General features: G+C 44.1%; 1 long non-coding RNA gene across 3 annotated transcripts; it reads right to left on the bottom strand.

Annotated features, from left to right (window-relative positions):
* Nucleotides 1-266: 266 nt before the first annotated feature.
* On the bottom strand, nt 267-17,713 carry LOC147912222 (uncharacterized). Of its 3 annotated transcripts, none has more exons than XR_015550251.1 (4): nt 17,582-17,713; nt 17,312-17,463; nt 571-605; nt 267-328 (listed from the first exon to the last, which is right to left on the bottom strand). It is a non-coding gene; the product is annotated as an uncharacterized LOC147912222 (long non-coding RNA). The 3 variants fall into 3 exon arrangements; XR_015550250.1 differs by having other exon boundaries at nt 17,306-17,463; nt 17,582-17,710; XR_015550252.1 differs by lacking the exons at nt 267-328; nt 571-605 and adding an exon at nt 9,876-9,896 and having other exon boundaries at nt 17,306-17,463; nt 17,582-17,685.

Genomic DNA, 17,713 nt, shown 5'->3' with positions numbered 1-17,713 from the left:
TAACCCTAACCCTAACCCTAACCCTAACCCTAACCCTAACCCTAACCCTAAACCCTAACCCTAACCCTAACCCTAACCCTAACCTCTAACCCTAACCCTAACCTAACCCTAACTCCTAACCCTAACCCTAACTCCTAACCCTAACCCTAACCTAACTAACTCCTAACCCTAACCCTAACCCTAACTCTAACTCCTAACCCTAACTCCTAACCCTAACCCTAACCCTAACTCAACTCCTAACCCTAACCCTAACTCCTAACCCTAACTCCTAACCCTAACCCTAACCCTAACCCTAACCCTAACCCTAACCCTAACCCTAACCCTAACCCTAACTCCTAACCCTAACTCCTAACCCTAACTCCTAACCCTAACTCCTAACCCTAACTCCTAACCTCTAACCCTAACCCTAACCCTAACCCTAACTAACCCTAACTCCTAACTCCTAACCCTAACCCTAACTCCTAACCTCTAACTCCTAACCCTAACCCTAACTCCTAACCCTAACTCCTAACTCCTAACCCTAACCCTAACTCCTAACCCTAACTCCTAACCCTAACCCTAACTCCTAACCTAACCCTAACCCTAACCCTAACCCTAACCCTAACCTAACCCTAACCCTAACCTCTAACTCCTAACCCTAACCCTAACCCTAAACCCTAACCCCTAACCCTAACCATAAACCTAACCATAAACCTAACCATAAACCTAACCATAAACCTAACCCCTAACCCCTAACCCTAACCCTAACCATAAACCTAACCATAAACCTAACTCCTAACCCTAACCCTAACCCTAACCATAAACCTAACCTTATCCGTGCCCTTACCCAAACCCTACCCTTGACCCAAACACTTAGCCTAACCCTAACCCTAACTCCTACCCTAATTCTAGACCTAGCCTTAACCTAACACTAGCCCTAGACCTAATACTAGCCCTAACCCTAACCCTAGCTCTAGCTCTAGCCCTAACCCTAGCCCTAAACCTAACCCTAACCCTAGCCCTACGCTAACCCTAGCCCTAAACCAACCCCTACACCTACCCCAGAACATAATCATAGCCCTAAACCTAACCCTAACACTAACCCTTACTCTAACTCAACCCTAACCCTAACCCTAAGCGTAATCCTAATCCTAGACCGAGTCCTAACAAAACCCAAGCCCTAGGTCTAACACTCAACCCTAAGCCAAACCCAAACCCTAACCATAACGGTAACCCTAACCCTAACACCAGCCCTAGCCCTAACCCTACTGCTAAGCCTAATACTAGCCCAAACCAAAACGCTAGCCCTACATATAACACTAACACTAATGCTAGCACTAACCCTAAGCCTAGCCCTAGCCCTAGCCCTAAGCCTAAACCTAACCATAACACTCCACCCAAGCCCTAACCCTAATACAAATCTTAGCCATAAACCTGACCCTAATCTAAGCCCTAGCCATAACCATATCCCTAACCCTAACCCTGGCTCTAGCCCTAACCCTAACCCTAACCCTAACCTTAACTATAGACCTAGGCTCAGCTCCTAAGGATAACGCTAGCCCTTTCCATAGCTCCTGGCTCCTAACACTCAACTCTAAGACTAGCACTATCCCTACCTTAGCACTAACAATAACATTAACCCTAACTATAGCCCTAAACCCAATCCTAGCCCTAGTCCTAACCCTAACCCTAACCCTAGACATAAGCCTAGCCCTAACCCTAACCCCAACCTTAACCCAAAACCTAACCCTAACCCAACCCCAAACCTACCCCTACCTCTAACATTAACACTTACACTAACTCTAACCGTACCCCTATACGTAACCCTAAACATAGCCCTAACCCTACCGCTAAGCCTAACCCCAACCATATGCCTAGCCCTAACCCTAACCATAGCCGTAAACCTAACCCTAAACCTAACCCTAGCTCCTAACCCTAACCCTAACCAAGCCCTAACCCCAACCCTAAATCTACCTCTAACCATAACCCTAACCTTAACCCAATCCTTACACTAACCCTAGCCCTAACCTCAGCCCCAACTCTAACCCTAATCCTTGTCCTCATCCGACCCCTAACCCTATCCCTAACCTTAACACTAACCCTAATCCTAGCCATAATCCTAACACGAGCACCAGCTCTAGACCTAACCCTAACTGTAACCCTAACCCTAAAACTGGGCCTAACACTTAGCCCAACCTCGAACCCTAACCCTAAACGCAGCCCTATGCCTAGTCCTAGACCTAACACTAACCCTAGCAGTAGAACTGAACCTAACCTCAGCCCAAGCCCTAAACCTAGCCCCTAACTCTAGCCCTGGCTCTACCTCTCACCCTAATCCTAACCCTAACGCGATTCCCAAAGCTAACTGTATCACTACCCCTAACCTTAACCCTACCCCTATCCCTAACACAGCCATTACCCAGACCCTCACACTTACCGTAACCAGGACCCTAACGCTAACCCAACCCGAACCCTAACCTTAAGCCTAACTGTAACCCAACCCCTAGAGCTAACACTCAACACTAATCATAAGCATAATCCTACCACTAAACCTAGCCCTACTCCTAACCTTAACCTTATGCCTAACCGTAACCATAACCCAGAATCTTAGCCTACCCCTACCCCTAAGTCTAACCCTAACCCTAACACTATCCCTACACGTACCTCTCTGCTAAACCTAACCCTAACCCAACCCTAACTCTAACCCTAACCCCAGTCCTAGCACTAAGACAAGCCCTGACCCTAAGCCTAACCCTACCCCTACACCTACTCCTCCCTAATCCTAACCCAAACGCTACCCCTATCCCTAAGGTTAAACCTAACCCTAATGCAAGCCTAATCCCAACTCTAACCCTACCGCTAACCATAAAACTAACATTAACCCTGTCCCAAACCTAACCCTAACCCTAAACCTTACCCTAACACTAATCCTAGCCCTGCCCCTACACCTACAACTAACTCTAAATCTAACCCTAATCCAAACCGACCCCTAACCCTACCCCTACCCCCACGCCTATCCCTAAACCTAACCCTAACTCTAACTCCAGCACTACCCCTACTCCTACTCCTAATGGTAACCCTAATCCATCCATAACCCTAAACTTAATCCTAGTCATAGCCCTAAACATAAAACCAACACCAGTCGTAGCTCCTAACCATGACCTAGCACTAACCCTAGCCCTAACTCTAACACTAAACCTAGCACTAACCATAGTCCTTACCCTCACCATGGCACTAACCCTTACTCTAATGCTACCCCGAGCCCTCTCACCCTAACGCAACCCTAACCCAACCTCAACCCTAACCCTAATACTAATCCTAGACCTAGCTCTAACCCTAACCCTAGCACTATCACTAACACTAACCATATCCCTAGCTGTAACCCTAACCCTAGTACTAGCCCTAGCCATAGCACTGACCCCAACTGTAATCTTAACGCTAACCACTGCCCTAGACCTAACACTAACCCAGCCCTACACCTGAAATTAACCATAGCCCTAGCTCCTAACCCTAGACTCTATCCCTAACCCTAGACCTATCCCTAACCCTAGCCCTGGCCCTAACCTTACCCCTAACATTAACACTACTCTAACCCTAGCACAAGCACTAATGCTACCCCTAAACCTAACCATAACACTAAAACAACTCATCCCCATACCTCTAACACTAACCCTACCCTTAACCCTAAACCTAACCAGAACCGTGACCCTACCCTACACCTACCCCTAAACCAAACACTTACCCTACCCTAACCATAACCATAACCCTAACTGTACCTTAATCCTAGCCCTAGCTCCTACCCTAACGTTAGCGCTAGACCTAACACTAACCCTAACACTAGCCCTAACTTTATCCCCTAGCTCTAGCCCTAACTCTAAACCTAACCATAACCCAAACCCTAACCCTAGCCCTAAGCCAACCCCTACCTACACCTGACCCTAACCCTCAACCCTAGCTCCTAAACCAACACAAATCCCAGCCCTAGATCTGACCCTAAACTTAGCCCTAGCCTTAGCTCCTAACTCTAACCCTAACACTAACCCTATCTAAAGCCCTAACGCTAAACCTAACCATAAATATAGACCTGGCCCTAGCACTAACGCTAACCCTAGCCCTGTCCATAGCCCTGGCTCTAACTGTAACCCTAACACTAGCCCTATCCCTAACCCTAACCCTAAAACTACCCTTAAACCTAACCCTAAACCACCCCTAACCCCAACCCTACACATTCCCCTAAGCCTGACATTAACCCTAACTCTAACTCAGCCCTACTCCTAACCCTAATCTTAGTCGGAGCCATAACCCTAACCCTAGTTCGACCCCTAACACTAACCATAACTCTATCCCTAACCCTAAACCTTGCCATAGCCATTGCCCTAACCCTACCCCAACCTAAACTTACTCTCTAACCCTAACCCTACCACTAAAACTAAACCTAACCCTAACTCTAGCACTATCCCCAAATCTAAACCTTACTCCTAACTCTGCCCTAGCCCTAGGCCTAACCCCAACCCTAGCTCCTAGAGATGGCCCTAACAGTAACTCTAACCATAACCCAACACTAACACTAATGCTAACGTTAACCTGACCTAATCCTAGCCTTAGCTCCTAACCCCAACACTCAGCCCATGTCCAAACCCTAACCCTAACCCTAGTCCTAATCCTACTCCTAACCATGACACTAGCCCTAAACCCGACCCTAACTCTAACCCTAACCCTAAACCTATACATAACCAAAACCCTAACCCTAACCAGAACCCTAACCTACCACTAACCCTAGCTGTAGCCCTAAACTGTCCCTACCCATAACGCTAACCATAACCCTAACCCTAGCCCTACTTTTAACCCTACCCCTAATCCTAGGCCTAACCCTAGCCCTCAGCATAACCGTAGCCCTAACCCTAACTCTAGCCATAATGCTAACTCTCACACTACCCTAGCCCTAACGCCACTGTAACTCTAATCCTAACGCAACCCTCACTCTACCCCTAAACCTACTGCTCCTCTAACCCTAACACTAACCAAATGCCTACCCCTACCACTACCCCTAACCCTAACCCAATGCTAACCCTAACCCTACCCCTACCCCTAACCTTAACAGGAAACCTAAACAATTCCTGACCACAACCATAACACTAATCCTAACCCCAGTCTTAATCCTAAGCATAGCCCTAGCCCTAAGGCTATCCCTAACCCTAGTCGTAACCCTAACAATAGCCCTAGTTCTAGCTCTAGCCCTAACCCTAGCCCAAAACTAACCCTAACCCTACCCTAATCCTAACCCTAGTCCTAACCCTAAACCGAGCCCCAGCCCTAGCTGTAACCCTGACTGTAGCACTAACTCTAGCCCTAACACTAACTGTAGCTATAAACCTAACCCGAACCATAAGCCTAATCCTAACGCTAATCCTAGGCCAGGCATAACCCTAGCCCTAACCCTAACACTTGCCCTAATGCTAACCCTAACGCTAGCCCTACCCGTAACCCTAGCACTAACTCTAAACCTAACACAACCATAACCTTAACCCTAACCATAGACCTAGACTGAACCCTAGCCCTAACACTCAACCCAAAGCTAATCCTAACCCTACACCTACCACTAACCATAACCCTAACCCAACTCCTACCCCTACTCCTAACAGTAACCCAAACTTAACCCTAACCCTAACCCTACCCCTACCTCTAAACCTAACTATAACCCTAACTCAACCCCAAACCTAACCCTAACTCTAACCCTAACTAATCCTAGCTCTAGCGCTAACCCTAACCCTACCACGGGCCTTAGCCCTAAATCTAAACTTAACCCTATCACTAACCCAAGGCCAATCCCAAACCCTATCCCTAACCATAGCCCTAACTCCTAACCCAAACCCAGCGCTAGACGTGACTCTAAGCTCAGCCTTAGTCCTAAACCTAACCCTAAACCTGGCCCTAACCTTAGCTCCTAACCCTAACTCTAACCCTAGGCCTAACCCTAACCCAACCCTAACCCGACCCCTAAATGTAAACCTAACCCTAGCTCTAGCACTAACCCTAAACCGAACTCCTGACCCTAAATCCCAACCAAAGCCCTAGGCTAACACAAAACCTAGACCAAGACCTGAGCCTAATCTGAGACCTACCACTAACCATAACCGTGAACCCTAACCATAAACCTAACTCCTAACCCTAGCCCTAGGCCTCACCTCTACCCTAGCCATAGACGTGACCCTAACCCTAACCCAACACTAACCTTAAACCTAATGCTAACCCTGGCCTAATCATAGCCCTAGCTCCTAACCCCAACCCAAGCCCTAGTCCTAACCCTAACTCTAACCATAGACATAAACCTAGCTCCTAAACCTAAGCCTAACCCTAAACCGAGCCTTAACCCTAACCTCACCCTAACCCTAACGCAGCCCTAGACCTGACCCTCACCCTAGCCCTGACCATACCCTAACCTCAGACCTATCCCTTGATCTAAGCCTAACCCTAGCCCTAACCTTAGTCCTGGCCCTAACCCTAACCCTAACACTAACCTTATCCCTAACCACAGCCACAACACTAATGCTAACCCTAACCCTAACCATGACCCTAAACATACCTCTCCTCTACCCCAACCCCTACCCCTAACTTTAACACTAACCCTAACAGTACCCCTGTGCCTAAGTCTAACACTAATCATAACCCTAAACCGAACCCTAATCCTAGCCATAGCCCTAACCATAACGATAGACCTAGACCTACCCCTAACCCTAGCCCTAGCTCTAACCCTAGCCCTAATTCTAATGTTAACTCTCGCCCTAGCCCTAACACCAACACTAACCCTAACTGTAGCCCTAAGCCAACATCTACCACTACTGTATCCCTAACCCTAAACGGAGGATTAATCTTCACCCTAACCCACATCCTATCCATAAAACTAAGCGTAGCCCTAGCGCTATCATCAAACATTAATCCTAGGCCGGCCCGTGGCTTGGCGGTTAAGTGCGCGCCTGATGCTGGCGGCCCGGTTCGATCCCGGCAAGCCCCAAGGCACCACTTCTCCGCCCAACGCGAGGCCGAGTCCCACGTGCAGCAACTAGAAGGATGTGAACCTATGACATACAGCTATCTACTGGGGCTTTGGGGGAAAATGAATAAATAAAATCTTTAAAAAAAAACATTAATCCTAAAGCTAGCCCTAACCATAACCCTAAGCCGCACTCTAAATCTAACCCTAGCCGCCTGCCTAATCCTAACCCTAAACCTAACCCTAACGGTAACCTCTAACGCTAACGCTGACCCAAACTCAGACCCGAACCCTGAACCTCTCCCTAGCACTAACCCTAACCCTAATCCTAGGCCTAACCCTAACCCTAACCCTAGCCCTAATCCTACCCTAGGCTTAACCCTCAGCTCCTAGCTCCTAACCCTAACCCTAGACCTAGCCTTAGCCCTAAAACTAACCCAAGTCCTAATGCTAACCCTAGCCCTAGCCCTAGCTCTCACCCTCACCCTCACCCTAAACCCTAAGCCCTCACTATAACCCTAACCCCTAACCCTAATCTCTATCCCTACCTTTTTCAATAACCCTATCCTGAACCCCTGAACCCGAACTCCTGGACCCGAACCCTGAAGCCTGAACCTTAACTCCTAACTCCAACCCTGGCCATAGCGCTAGCTCCTAACCCAAAGCCAGACCCCAAGCTCCTAACCCCTAGCTCCTAGCCCCAGCTCCTAGCCCTAACCTTAACCCTAACCTTAGCTCCTAGCCGTAACTGTAACCCTAATCCCTAAGCCTAAGCCTAACCCCTAACCCTAAACCTAAACCCCTAACCCCTACACCTAACCCTAACCCCTAGCTCCTAGCCCTAACCCTAACCCCAAATCCCAAACCCTAAAGCTAACACCAACCCCTAACCCCTCACCCTAACCCCTAACCCTAACCCTAACCTAAATCCTAAACCCTACACTCCTAATCCTAACCCCTAGCCTTAGCCCTAGCTCCTGGTCCTAACTTCTAATCTCTAACCCCAGGCTGTGGCTCCTAGCTCCTAGACTCCAGCTCCTAGCCTGAACCCAAGCCCAAGCCTGAATCCCAACACAAATCCTAACCCCTAACCCCAACTCCAACCCACACCCCAAATTTTAATTTTGACTTTAATTTTTAATTTAAATTTTAAATTTTAATTTTAAATTTTTAATTTTACTTTTCTAATTTTAATTTTTAATTATAATTTTAATTTTAATTTTATTGCACTTTTAATTTTAAATTTTAATTCTTAATATTTAATTGAATTTAAATAAGAATTTGAATTTTAATTTTTATTCTAATTGAATTGAATTTTAATTTAATTTTTACTTTAAATTTTAAATTTTTAATTTAATTTTAAATTCTAATTTTTAGTTTTAATTTTAATTTTAATTTTAATTTTAATTTTAATTTTAATTTTAATTTTAATTTTAATTTTAATTTTAATTTTAATTTTAATTTTAATTTTAATTTTAATTTTAATTTTAATTTTAATTTTAATTTTAATTTTAATTTTAAATTTTAATTTTAATTTTAATTTTAATTTTAATTTTAATTTTAATTTTAATTTTAATTTTAATTTTAATTTTAAATTTTAATTTTAATTTTAATTTTAATTTTAATTTTAATTTTAATTTTAATTTTAATTTTAATTTTAATTTTAATTTTAATTTTAATTTTAATTTTAATTTTAATTTTAATTTTAATTTTAATTTTAATTTTAATTTTAATTTTAATTTTAAATTTTAATTTTAATTTTAATTTTAATTTTAATTTTAATTTTAATTTTAATTTTAATTTTAATTTTAATTTTAATTTTAATTTTAATTCTTAATTTTAATTTTAATTTTAATTTTAATTTTAATTTTAATTTTTAATTTTAATTTTAATTTTAATTTTAAATTTTAATTTTAATTTTAATTTTAATTTTAATTTTAATTTTAATTTTAATTTTAATTTTAATTTTAATTTTAATTTTAATTTTAATTTTAATTTTAATTTTAATTTTAATTTTAATTTTAATTTTAATTTTAATTTTAATTTTAATTTTAATTTTTAATTTTAACCCTAACCCTAAACCCTAACCCTAACCCTAACCTATAAATTTAATTATAAATTTAACCATAAACCTAACCATAAACCTAACCCTAAACCTAACCCCTAATTTTAACCCTTATAAACCTAACCATAAACCTAATTTTAATTTTAACCCTAACCCTAACCATAAACCTAACCTTATCCGTGTTTTTACCCAAACCCTACCCTTGACCCAAACACTTAGCCTAACCCTAACCCTAACCCTACCCTAACCCTAGACCTAGCCTTAACCTAACACTAGCCCTAGACCTAATACTAGCCCTAACCCTAACCCTAGCTCTAGCTCTAGCCCTAACCCTAGCCCTAAACCTAACCCTAACCCTAGCCCTACGCTAACCCTAGCCCTAAACCAACCCCTACACCTACCCCAGAACATAATCATAGCCCTAAACCTAACCCTAACACTAACCCTTACTCTAACTCAACCCTAACCCTAACCCTAAGCGTAATCCTAATCCTAGACCGAGTCCTAACAAAAACCCAAGCCCTAGGTCTAACACTAACCCTAAGCCAAACCCAAACCCTAACCATAACGGTAACCCTAACCCTAACACCAGCCCTAGCCCTAACCCTACTGCTAAGCCTAATACTAGCCCAAACCAAAACGCTTAGCCCTACATATAACACTAACACTAATGCTAGCACTAACCCTAAGCTCAGCCTCAGCTCCCAGCTCCCAAGCCTAAACCTAACCATAACACTCCACCCAAGCCCTAACCCTAATACAAATCTTAGCCATAAACCTGACCCTAATCTAAGCCCTAGCCATAACCATATCCCTAACCCTAACCCTGGCTCTAGCCCTAACCCTAACCCTAACCCTAACCTTAACTATAGACCTAGGCCTAGCCCTAAGGATAACGCTAGCCCTTTCCATAGCCCTGGCCCTAACACTAACTCTAAGACTAGCACTATCCCTACCTTAGCACTAACAATAACATTAACCCTAACTATAGCCCTAAACCCAATCCTAGCCCTAGTCCTAACCCTAACCCTAACCCTAGACATAAGCTCAGCTCCTAACCCTAACCCCAACCTTAACCCAAAACCTAACCCTAACCCAACCCCAAACCTACCCCCTACCTCTAACATTAACACTTACACTAACTCTAACTGCATTCTATACGTGAACCCTAAACATAGCCCTAACCCTACCGCTAAGCCTAACCCCAACCATATGCCTAGCTCCTAACCCTAACCATAGCCGTAAACCTAACCCTAAACCTAACCCTAGCTCCTAACCCTAACCCTAACCAAGCCCTAACCCCAACCCTAAATCTACTCTCTAACCATAACCCTAACCTTAACCCAATCCTTACACTAACCCTAGCCCTAACCTCAGCCCCAACTCTAACCCTAATCCTTGTCCTCATCCCACCCCTAACCCTATCCCTAACCTTAACACTAACCCTAATCCTAGCCATAATCCTAACACGAGCACCAGCTCTAGACCTAACCCTAACTGTAACCCTAACCCTAAAACTGGGCCTAACACTTAGCCCAACCTCGAACCCTAACCCTAAACGCAGCCCCATGCCTAGTCCTAGACCTAACACTCAACCCTAGCAGTAGAACTGAACCCAACCCCTAGCCCAAGCCCTAAACCTAGCTCCTAACTCTAGCTCCTGGCCCTAACTCTAACCCTAATCCTAACCCTAACGCGATTCCCAAAGCTAACTGTATCACTACCCCTAACCTTAACCCTACCCCTATCCCTAACACAGCCATTACTCCAGACCTCACACTTACCGTGAACCAGGACCCTAACGCTAACCCAACCCGAACCCTAACCTTAAGCCTCAACTGTAACTCCAACCCCTAGAGCTAACACTAACACTAATCATAAGCATAATCCTAACACTAAACCTAGCCCTACTCCTAACCTTAACCTTATGCCTAACCGTGAACCATAACCCAGAATCTTAGCCTACCCCTACCCCTAAGTCTAACCCTAACCCTAACACTATCCCTACACGCACCTCTCTGCTAAACCTAACCCTAACCCAACCCTAACTCTAACCCTAACCCCAGTCCTAGCACTAAGACAAGCCCTAACCCTAAGCCTAACCCTACCCCTACACCTACTCCTCCCCTAATCCTAACCCAAACGCTACTCCCTATCCCTAAGGTTAAACCTAACCCTAATGCAAGCCTAATCCCAACTCTAACCCTACCGCTAACCATAAAACTAACATTAACCCTGTCCCAAACCTAACCCTAACCCTAAACCTTACCCTAACACTAATCCTAGCCCTGCCCCTCCACCTACAACTATCTCTAAATCTAACCCTAATCCAAACCGACCCCTAACCCTACCCCTACCCCCACGCCTATCCCTAAACCTAACCCTAACTCTAACCCAGCACTACCCCTACTCCTACTCCTAATGGTAACCCTAATCCATCCATAACCCTAAACTTAATCCTAGTCATAGCCCTAAACATAAAACCAACACCAGTCGTAGCTCCCAACCATGACCTAGCACTCAACCCTAGCCCTAACTCTAACACTAAACCTAGCACTAACCATAGTCCTTACCCTCACCATGGCACTAACCCTTACTCTAATGCTACCCCGAGCCCTCTCACCCTAACGCAACCCTAACCCAACCTCAACCCTAACCCTAATACTAATCCTAGACCTAGCTCTAACCCTAACCCTAGCACTATCACTAACACTAACCATATCCCTAGCTGTAACCCTAACCCTAGTACTAGCCCCAGCCATAGCACTGACCCCAACTGTAATCTTAACGCCAACCACTGCCCTAGACCTAACACTCAACCCAGCCCTACACCTGAAATTAACCATAGCCCCAGCTCCCAACCCTAGACCTATCCCTAACCCTAGACCTATCCCTAACCCTAGCCCTGGCCCTAACCTTAACCCTAACATTAACACTACTCTAACCCTAGCACAAGCACTAATGCTAACCCTAAACCTAACCATAACACTAAAACAACTCATCCCCATACCTCTAACACTAACCCTACCCTTAACCCTAAACCTAACCAGAACCGTGACCCTACCCTACACCTACCCCTAAACCAAACACTTACCCTACCCTAACCATAACCATAACCCTAACTGTACCTTAATCCTAGCTCCTAGCTCCTACCCTAACGTTAGCGCTAGACCTAACACTAACCCTAACACTAGCTCCTAACTTTATCCCCCTAGCTCTAGCCCTAACTCTAAACCTAACCATAACCCAAACCCTAACCCTAGCCCTAAGCCAACCCCTACCTACACCTGACCCTAACCTCAACCCTAGCCCTAAACCAACACAAATCCCAGCCCTAGATCTGACTCCTAAACTTAGCCCCAGCCTTAGCCCTAACTCTAACCCTAACACTAACCCTATCTAAAGCCCTAACGCTAAACCTAACCATAAATATAGACCTGGCCCTAGCACTAACGCTAACCCTAGCTCCTGTCCATAGCCCTGGCTCTAACTGTAACCCTAACACTAGCTCCTATCCCTAACCCTAACCCTAAAACTACCCTTAAACCTAACCCTAAACCACCCCTAACCCCAACCCTACACATTCCCCTAAGCCTGACATTAACCCTAACTCTAACTCAGCCCTACCCTAACCCTAATCTTAGTCGGAGCCATAACCCTAACCCTAGTTCGACCCCTAACACTAACCATAACTCTATCCCTAACCCTAAACCTTGCCATAGCCATTGCCCTAACCCTACCCCCAACCTAAACTTACTCTCTAACCCTAACCCTACCACTAAAACTAAACCTAACCCTAACTCTAGCACTATCCCCAAATCTAAACCTTACCCTAACTCTGCCCCAGCCCTAGGCCTAACCCCAACCCTAGCCCTAGAGATGGCCCTAACAGTAACTCTAACCATAACCCAACACTAACACTAATGCTAACGTTAACCTGACCTAATCCTAGCCTTAGCCCTAACCCCAACACTAGCCCATGTCCAAACCCTAACCCTAACCCTAGTCCTAATCCTACTCCTAACCATGACACTAGCCCTAAACCCGACCCTAACTCTAACCCTAACCCTAAACCTATACATAACCAAAACCCTAACCCTAACCGTAACCCTAACCTACCACTAACCCTAGCTGTAGCCCTAAAACTGTCCCTACCCATAACGCTAACCATAACCCTAACCCTAGCCCTACTTTTAACCCTACTCCCTAATCCTAGGCCTAACCCTAGCCCTCAGCATAACCGTAGCCCTAACCCTAACTCTAGCCATAATGCTAACTCTCACACTACTCCCTAGCCCTAACGCCACTGTAACTCTAATCCTAACGCAACCCTCACTCTACCCCTAAACCTACTGCTCCTCTAACCCTAACACTAACCAAATGCCTACCCCTACCACTACCCCTAACCCTAACCCAATGCTAACCCTAACCCTACCCCCTACCCCTAACCTTAACAGGAAACCTAAACAATTCCTGACCACAACCATAACACTAATCCTAACCCCAGTCTTAATCCTAAGCATAGCCCTAGCCCTAAGGCTATCCCTAACCCTAGTCGTAACCCTAACAATAGCCCTAGTTCTAGCTCTAGCCCTAACCCTAGCCCAAAACTAACCCTAACCCTACCCTAATCCTAACCCTAGTCCTAACCCTAAACCGAGCCCCAGCCCTAGCTGTAACCCTGACTGTAGCACTAACTCTAGCCCTAACACTAACTGTAGCTATAAACCTAACCCGAACCATAAGCCTAATCCTAACGCTAATCCTAGGCCAGGCATAACCCTAGCCCTAACCCTAACACTTGCCCTAATGCTAACCCTAACGCTAGCCCTACCGTAACCCTAGCACTAACTCTAAACCTAACACAACCATAACCTTAACCCTAACCATAGACCTAGACTGAACCCTAGCCCTAACACTAACCCAAAGCTAATCCTAACCCTACACCTACCACTAACCATAACCCTAACCCAACTCCTACCCCTACTCCTAACAGTAACTCCAAACTTAACCCTAACCCTAACCCTACTCCCTACCTCTAAACCTAACTATAACCCTAACTCAACCCCAAACCTAACCCTAACTCTAACCCTAACTAATCCTAGCTCTAGCGCTAACCCTAACCCTACCACGGGCCTTAGCCCTAAATCTAAACTTAACCCTATCACTAACCCAAGGCCAATCCCAAACCCTATCCCTAACCATAGCCCTAACCCTAACCCAAACCCAGCGCTAGACGTGACTCTAAGCCTAGCCTTAGTCCTAAACCTAACCCTAAACCTGGCCCTAACCTTAGCCCTAACCCTAACTCTAACCCTAGGCCTAACCCTAACCCAACCCTAACCCGACCCCTAAATGTAAACCTAACCCTAGCTCTAGCACTAACCCTAAACCGAACCCTGACCCTAAATCCCAACCAAAGCCCTAGGCTAACACAAAACCTAGACCAAGACCTGAGCCTAATCTGAGACCTACCACTAACCATAACCGTAACCCTAACCATAAACCTAACCCTAACCCTAGCCCTAGGCCTCACCTCTACCCTAGCCATAGACGTGACCCTAACCCTAACCCAACACTAACCTTAAACCTAATGCTAACCCTGGCCTAATCATAGCCCCAGCTCCTAACCCCAACCCAAGCCCTAGTCCTAACCCTAACTCTAACCATAGACATAAACCTAGCCCTAAACCTAAGCCTAACCCTAAACCGAGCCTTAACCCTAACCCTCACCCTAACCCTAACGCAGCCCTAGACCTGACCCTTACCCTAGCCCTGACCATACCCTAACCTCAGACCTATCCCTTGATCTAAGCCTAACCCTAGCCCTAACCTTAGTCCTGGCCCTAACCCTAACCCTAACACTAACCTTATCCCTAACCACAGCCACAACACTAATGCTAACCCTAACCCTAACCATGACCCTAAACATACCTCTCCTCTACCCCAACCCCTACCCCTAACTTTAACACTAACCCTAACAGTACCCCTGTGCCTAGGTCTAACACTAATCATAACCCTAAACCGAACCCTAATCCTAGCCATAGCTCCTAACCATAACGATAGACCTAGACTCTACCCCTAACCCTAGCCCTAGCTCTAACCCTAGCCCTAATTCTAATGTTAACTCTCGCCCCAGCCCTAACACCAACACTAACCCTAACTGTAGCCCTAAGCCAACATCTACCACTACCAGATCCCTAACCCTAAACGGAGGATTAATCTTCACCCTAACCCACATCCTATCCATAAAACCAAGCGTAGCCCTAGCGCTATCATCAAACATTAATCCTAGGGCCGGCCCGTGGTTTGGCGGTTAAGTGCGCCGCGCTTGATGCTGGCGCCCGGTTCGATCCCGGCAAGCCCCAAGGCACCACTTCTCCGGCCCAACGCGAGGCCGAGTCCCACGTGCAGCAACTAGAAGGATGTGAACCTATGACATACAGCTATCTACTGGGGCTTTGGGGGAAAATGAATAAATAAAATCTTTAAAAAAAAAAAAACATTAATCCTAAAGCTAGCCCTAACCATAACCCTAAGCCGCACTCCTAAATCTAACCCTAGCCGCCTGCCTAATCCTAACCCTAAACCTAACCCTAACGGTAACCTCTAACGCTAACGCTGACCCAAACTCAGACCCAACCCTGAACCTCTCCCTAGCACTAACCCTAACCCTAATCCTAGGCCTCAACCCTAACCCTAACCCTAGCTCCTAATCCTACCCTAGGCTTAACCTCAGCCCTAGCTCCTAACCCTAACCCTAGACCTAGCCTTAGCTCCTAAAACTAACCCAAGTCCTAATGCTAACCCTAGCTCCTAGCCCTAGCTCTCACCCTCACCCTCACCCTAAACCCTAAGCCCTCACTATAACCCTAACCCCTAACCCTAATCTCTATCCCTACCTTTTTCAATAACCCTATCCTGAACCCCTGAACCCGAACTCCTGGACCCGAACCCCTGAAGCCTGAACCTTAACCCTAACTCCAACCCTGGCCATAGCGCTAGCTCCTAACCCAAAGCCAGACCCCAAGCCCTAACCCCTAGCTCCTAGCTCCCAGCTCCTAGCTCCTAACTCTTAACTCCTAACCTTAGCCCTAGCCGTAACTGTAACCCTAATCCCTAAGCCTAAGCCTAACCCCTAACCCTAAACCTAAACCCCTAACCCCTACACCTAACCCTAACCCCTAGCCCTAGCCCTAACCCTAACCCCAAATCCCAAACCCTAAAGCTAACACCAACCCCTAACCCTCACCCTAACCCCTAACCCTAACCCTAACCTAAATCCTAAACCCTACACCCTAATCCCAACCCCTAGCCTTAGCTCCTAGCTCCTGGTCCTAACTTCTAATCCTTAACCCCAGGCTGTGGCCCTAGCTCCTAGACTCCAGCTCCTAGCCTGAACCCAAGCCCAAGCCTGAATCCCAACACAAATCCTAACCCCTAACCCTAACTCCAACCCACACCCCAAACCCTAACCCTGACCCCAACCCCTAACCTAAACCCTAAACCCTAACCCTAAACCCCTAACCTCACCCTCCAACCCTAACCCCTAACCATAACCCTTAACCCTAATTTTAATGCTAACCCCTAACCCCAAATTTTAATTTTTTCAACACTAAATTGAATTTAAATAAGAATTTGAATTTTAATTTTTATCTTAATTGAATTGAATTTTAATTTAATTTTCATTTTAATTTTAAATTTTTAATTTAATTTTAAATTTAATTTTTAGTTTTAATTTTAATTTTAATTTTAATTTTAATTTTAATTTTAATTTTAATTTTAATTTTAATTTTAATTTTAATTTTAATTTTAATTTTAATTTTAATTTTAATTTTAATTTTAATTTTAATTTTAATTTTAATTTTAATTTTAATTTTAATTTTAATTTTAATTTTAATTTTAATTTTAATTTTAATTTTAATTTTAATTTTAATTTTAATTTTAATTTTAATTTTAATTTTAATTTTAATTTTAATTTTAATTTTAATTCTTAATTTTAATTTTAATTTTAATTCTTAATTTTAATTTTAATTTTAATTTTAATTTTAATTTTAATTTTAATTTTAATTTTAATTTTAATTTTAATTTTAATTTTAATTTTAATTTTAATTTTAATTTTAATTTTAATTTTAATTTTAATTTTAATTTTAATTTTTAATTTTAATTTTAATTTTAATTTTAATTTTAATTTTAATTTTAATTTTAATTTTAATTTTAATTTTAATTTTAATTTTAATTTTAATTTTAATTTTAATTTTAATTTTAACCCGAACCCTAACCCTAACCCGAACCCTAACCCGAACCCTAACCCTAACCCTAACCCTAACCCTAACCCTAACCCTAACCCTAACCCTAACCCTAACCCTAAACCCTAACCCTAACCCTAACCCTAACCCTAACCCTAACCCTAACCCTAACCCTAACCCTAAACCCTAAACCCTAACCCTAACCCTAACCCTAACCCTCACCCTAACCCTAACCCTAACCATAAACCTAACCCCTAACCCCTAACCCTAACCCTAACCATAAACCTAACCATAAACCTAACCCTAACCCTAACCCTAACCCTAACCATAAACCTAACCTTATCCGTGCCCTTACCCAAACCCTACCCTTGACCCAAACACTTAGCCTAACCCTAACCCTAACCCTACCCTAATTCTAGACCTAGCCTT

This window comes from Ceratotherium simum, chromosome 39 (assembly GCF_057802395.1).
Source record: "Ceratotherium simum simum isolate JZ-2026a chromosome 39, ASM5780239v1, whole genome shotgun sequence".
In the NCBI taxonomy this organism is placed as follows: domain Eukaryota; kingdom Metazoa; phylum Chordata; class Mammalia; order Perissodactyla; family Rhinocerotidae; genus Ceratotherium; species Ceratotherium simum.
The sequence above is the reverse complement of the archived record's forward strand: the minus strand, read 5'-3'. Positions and strand labels throughout refer to the sequence as shown.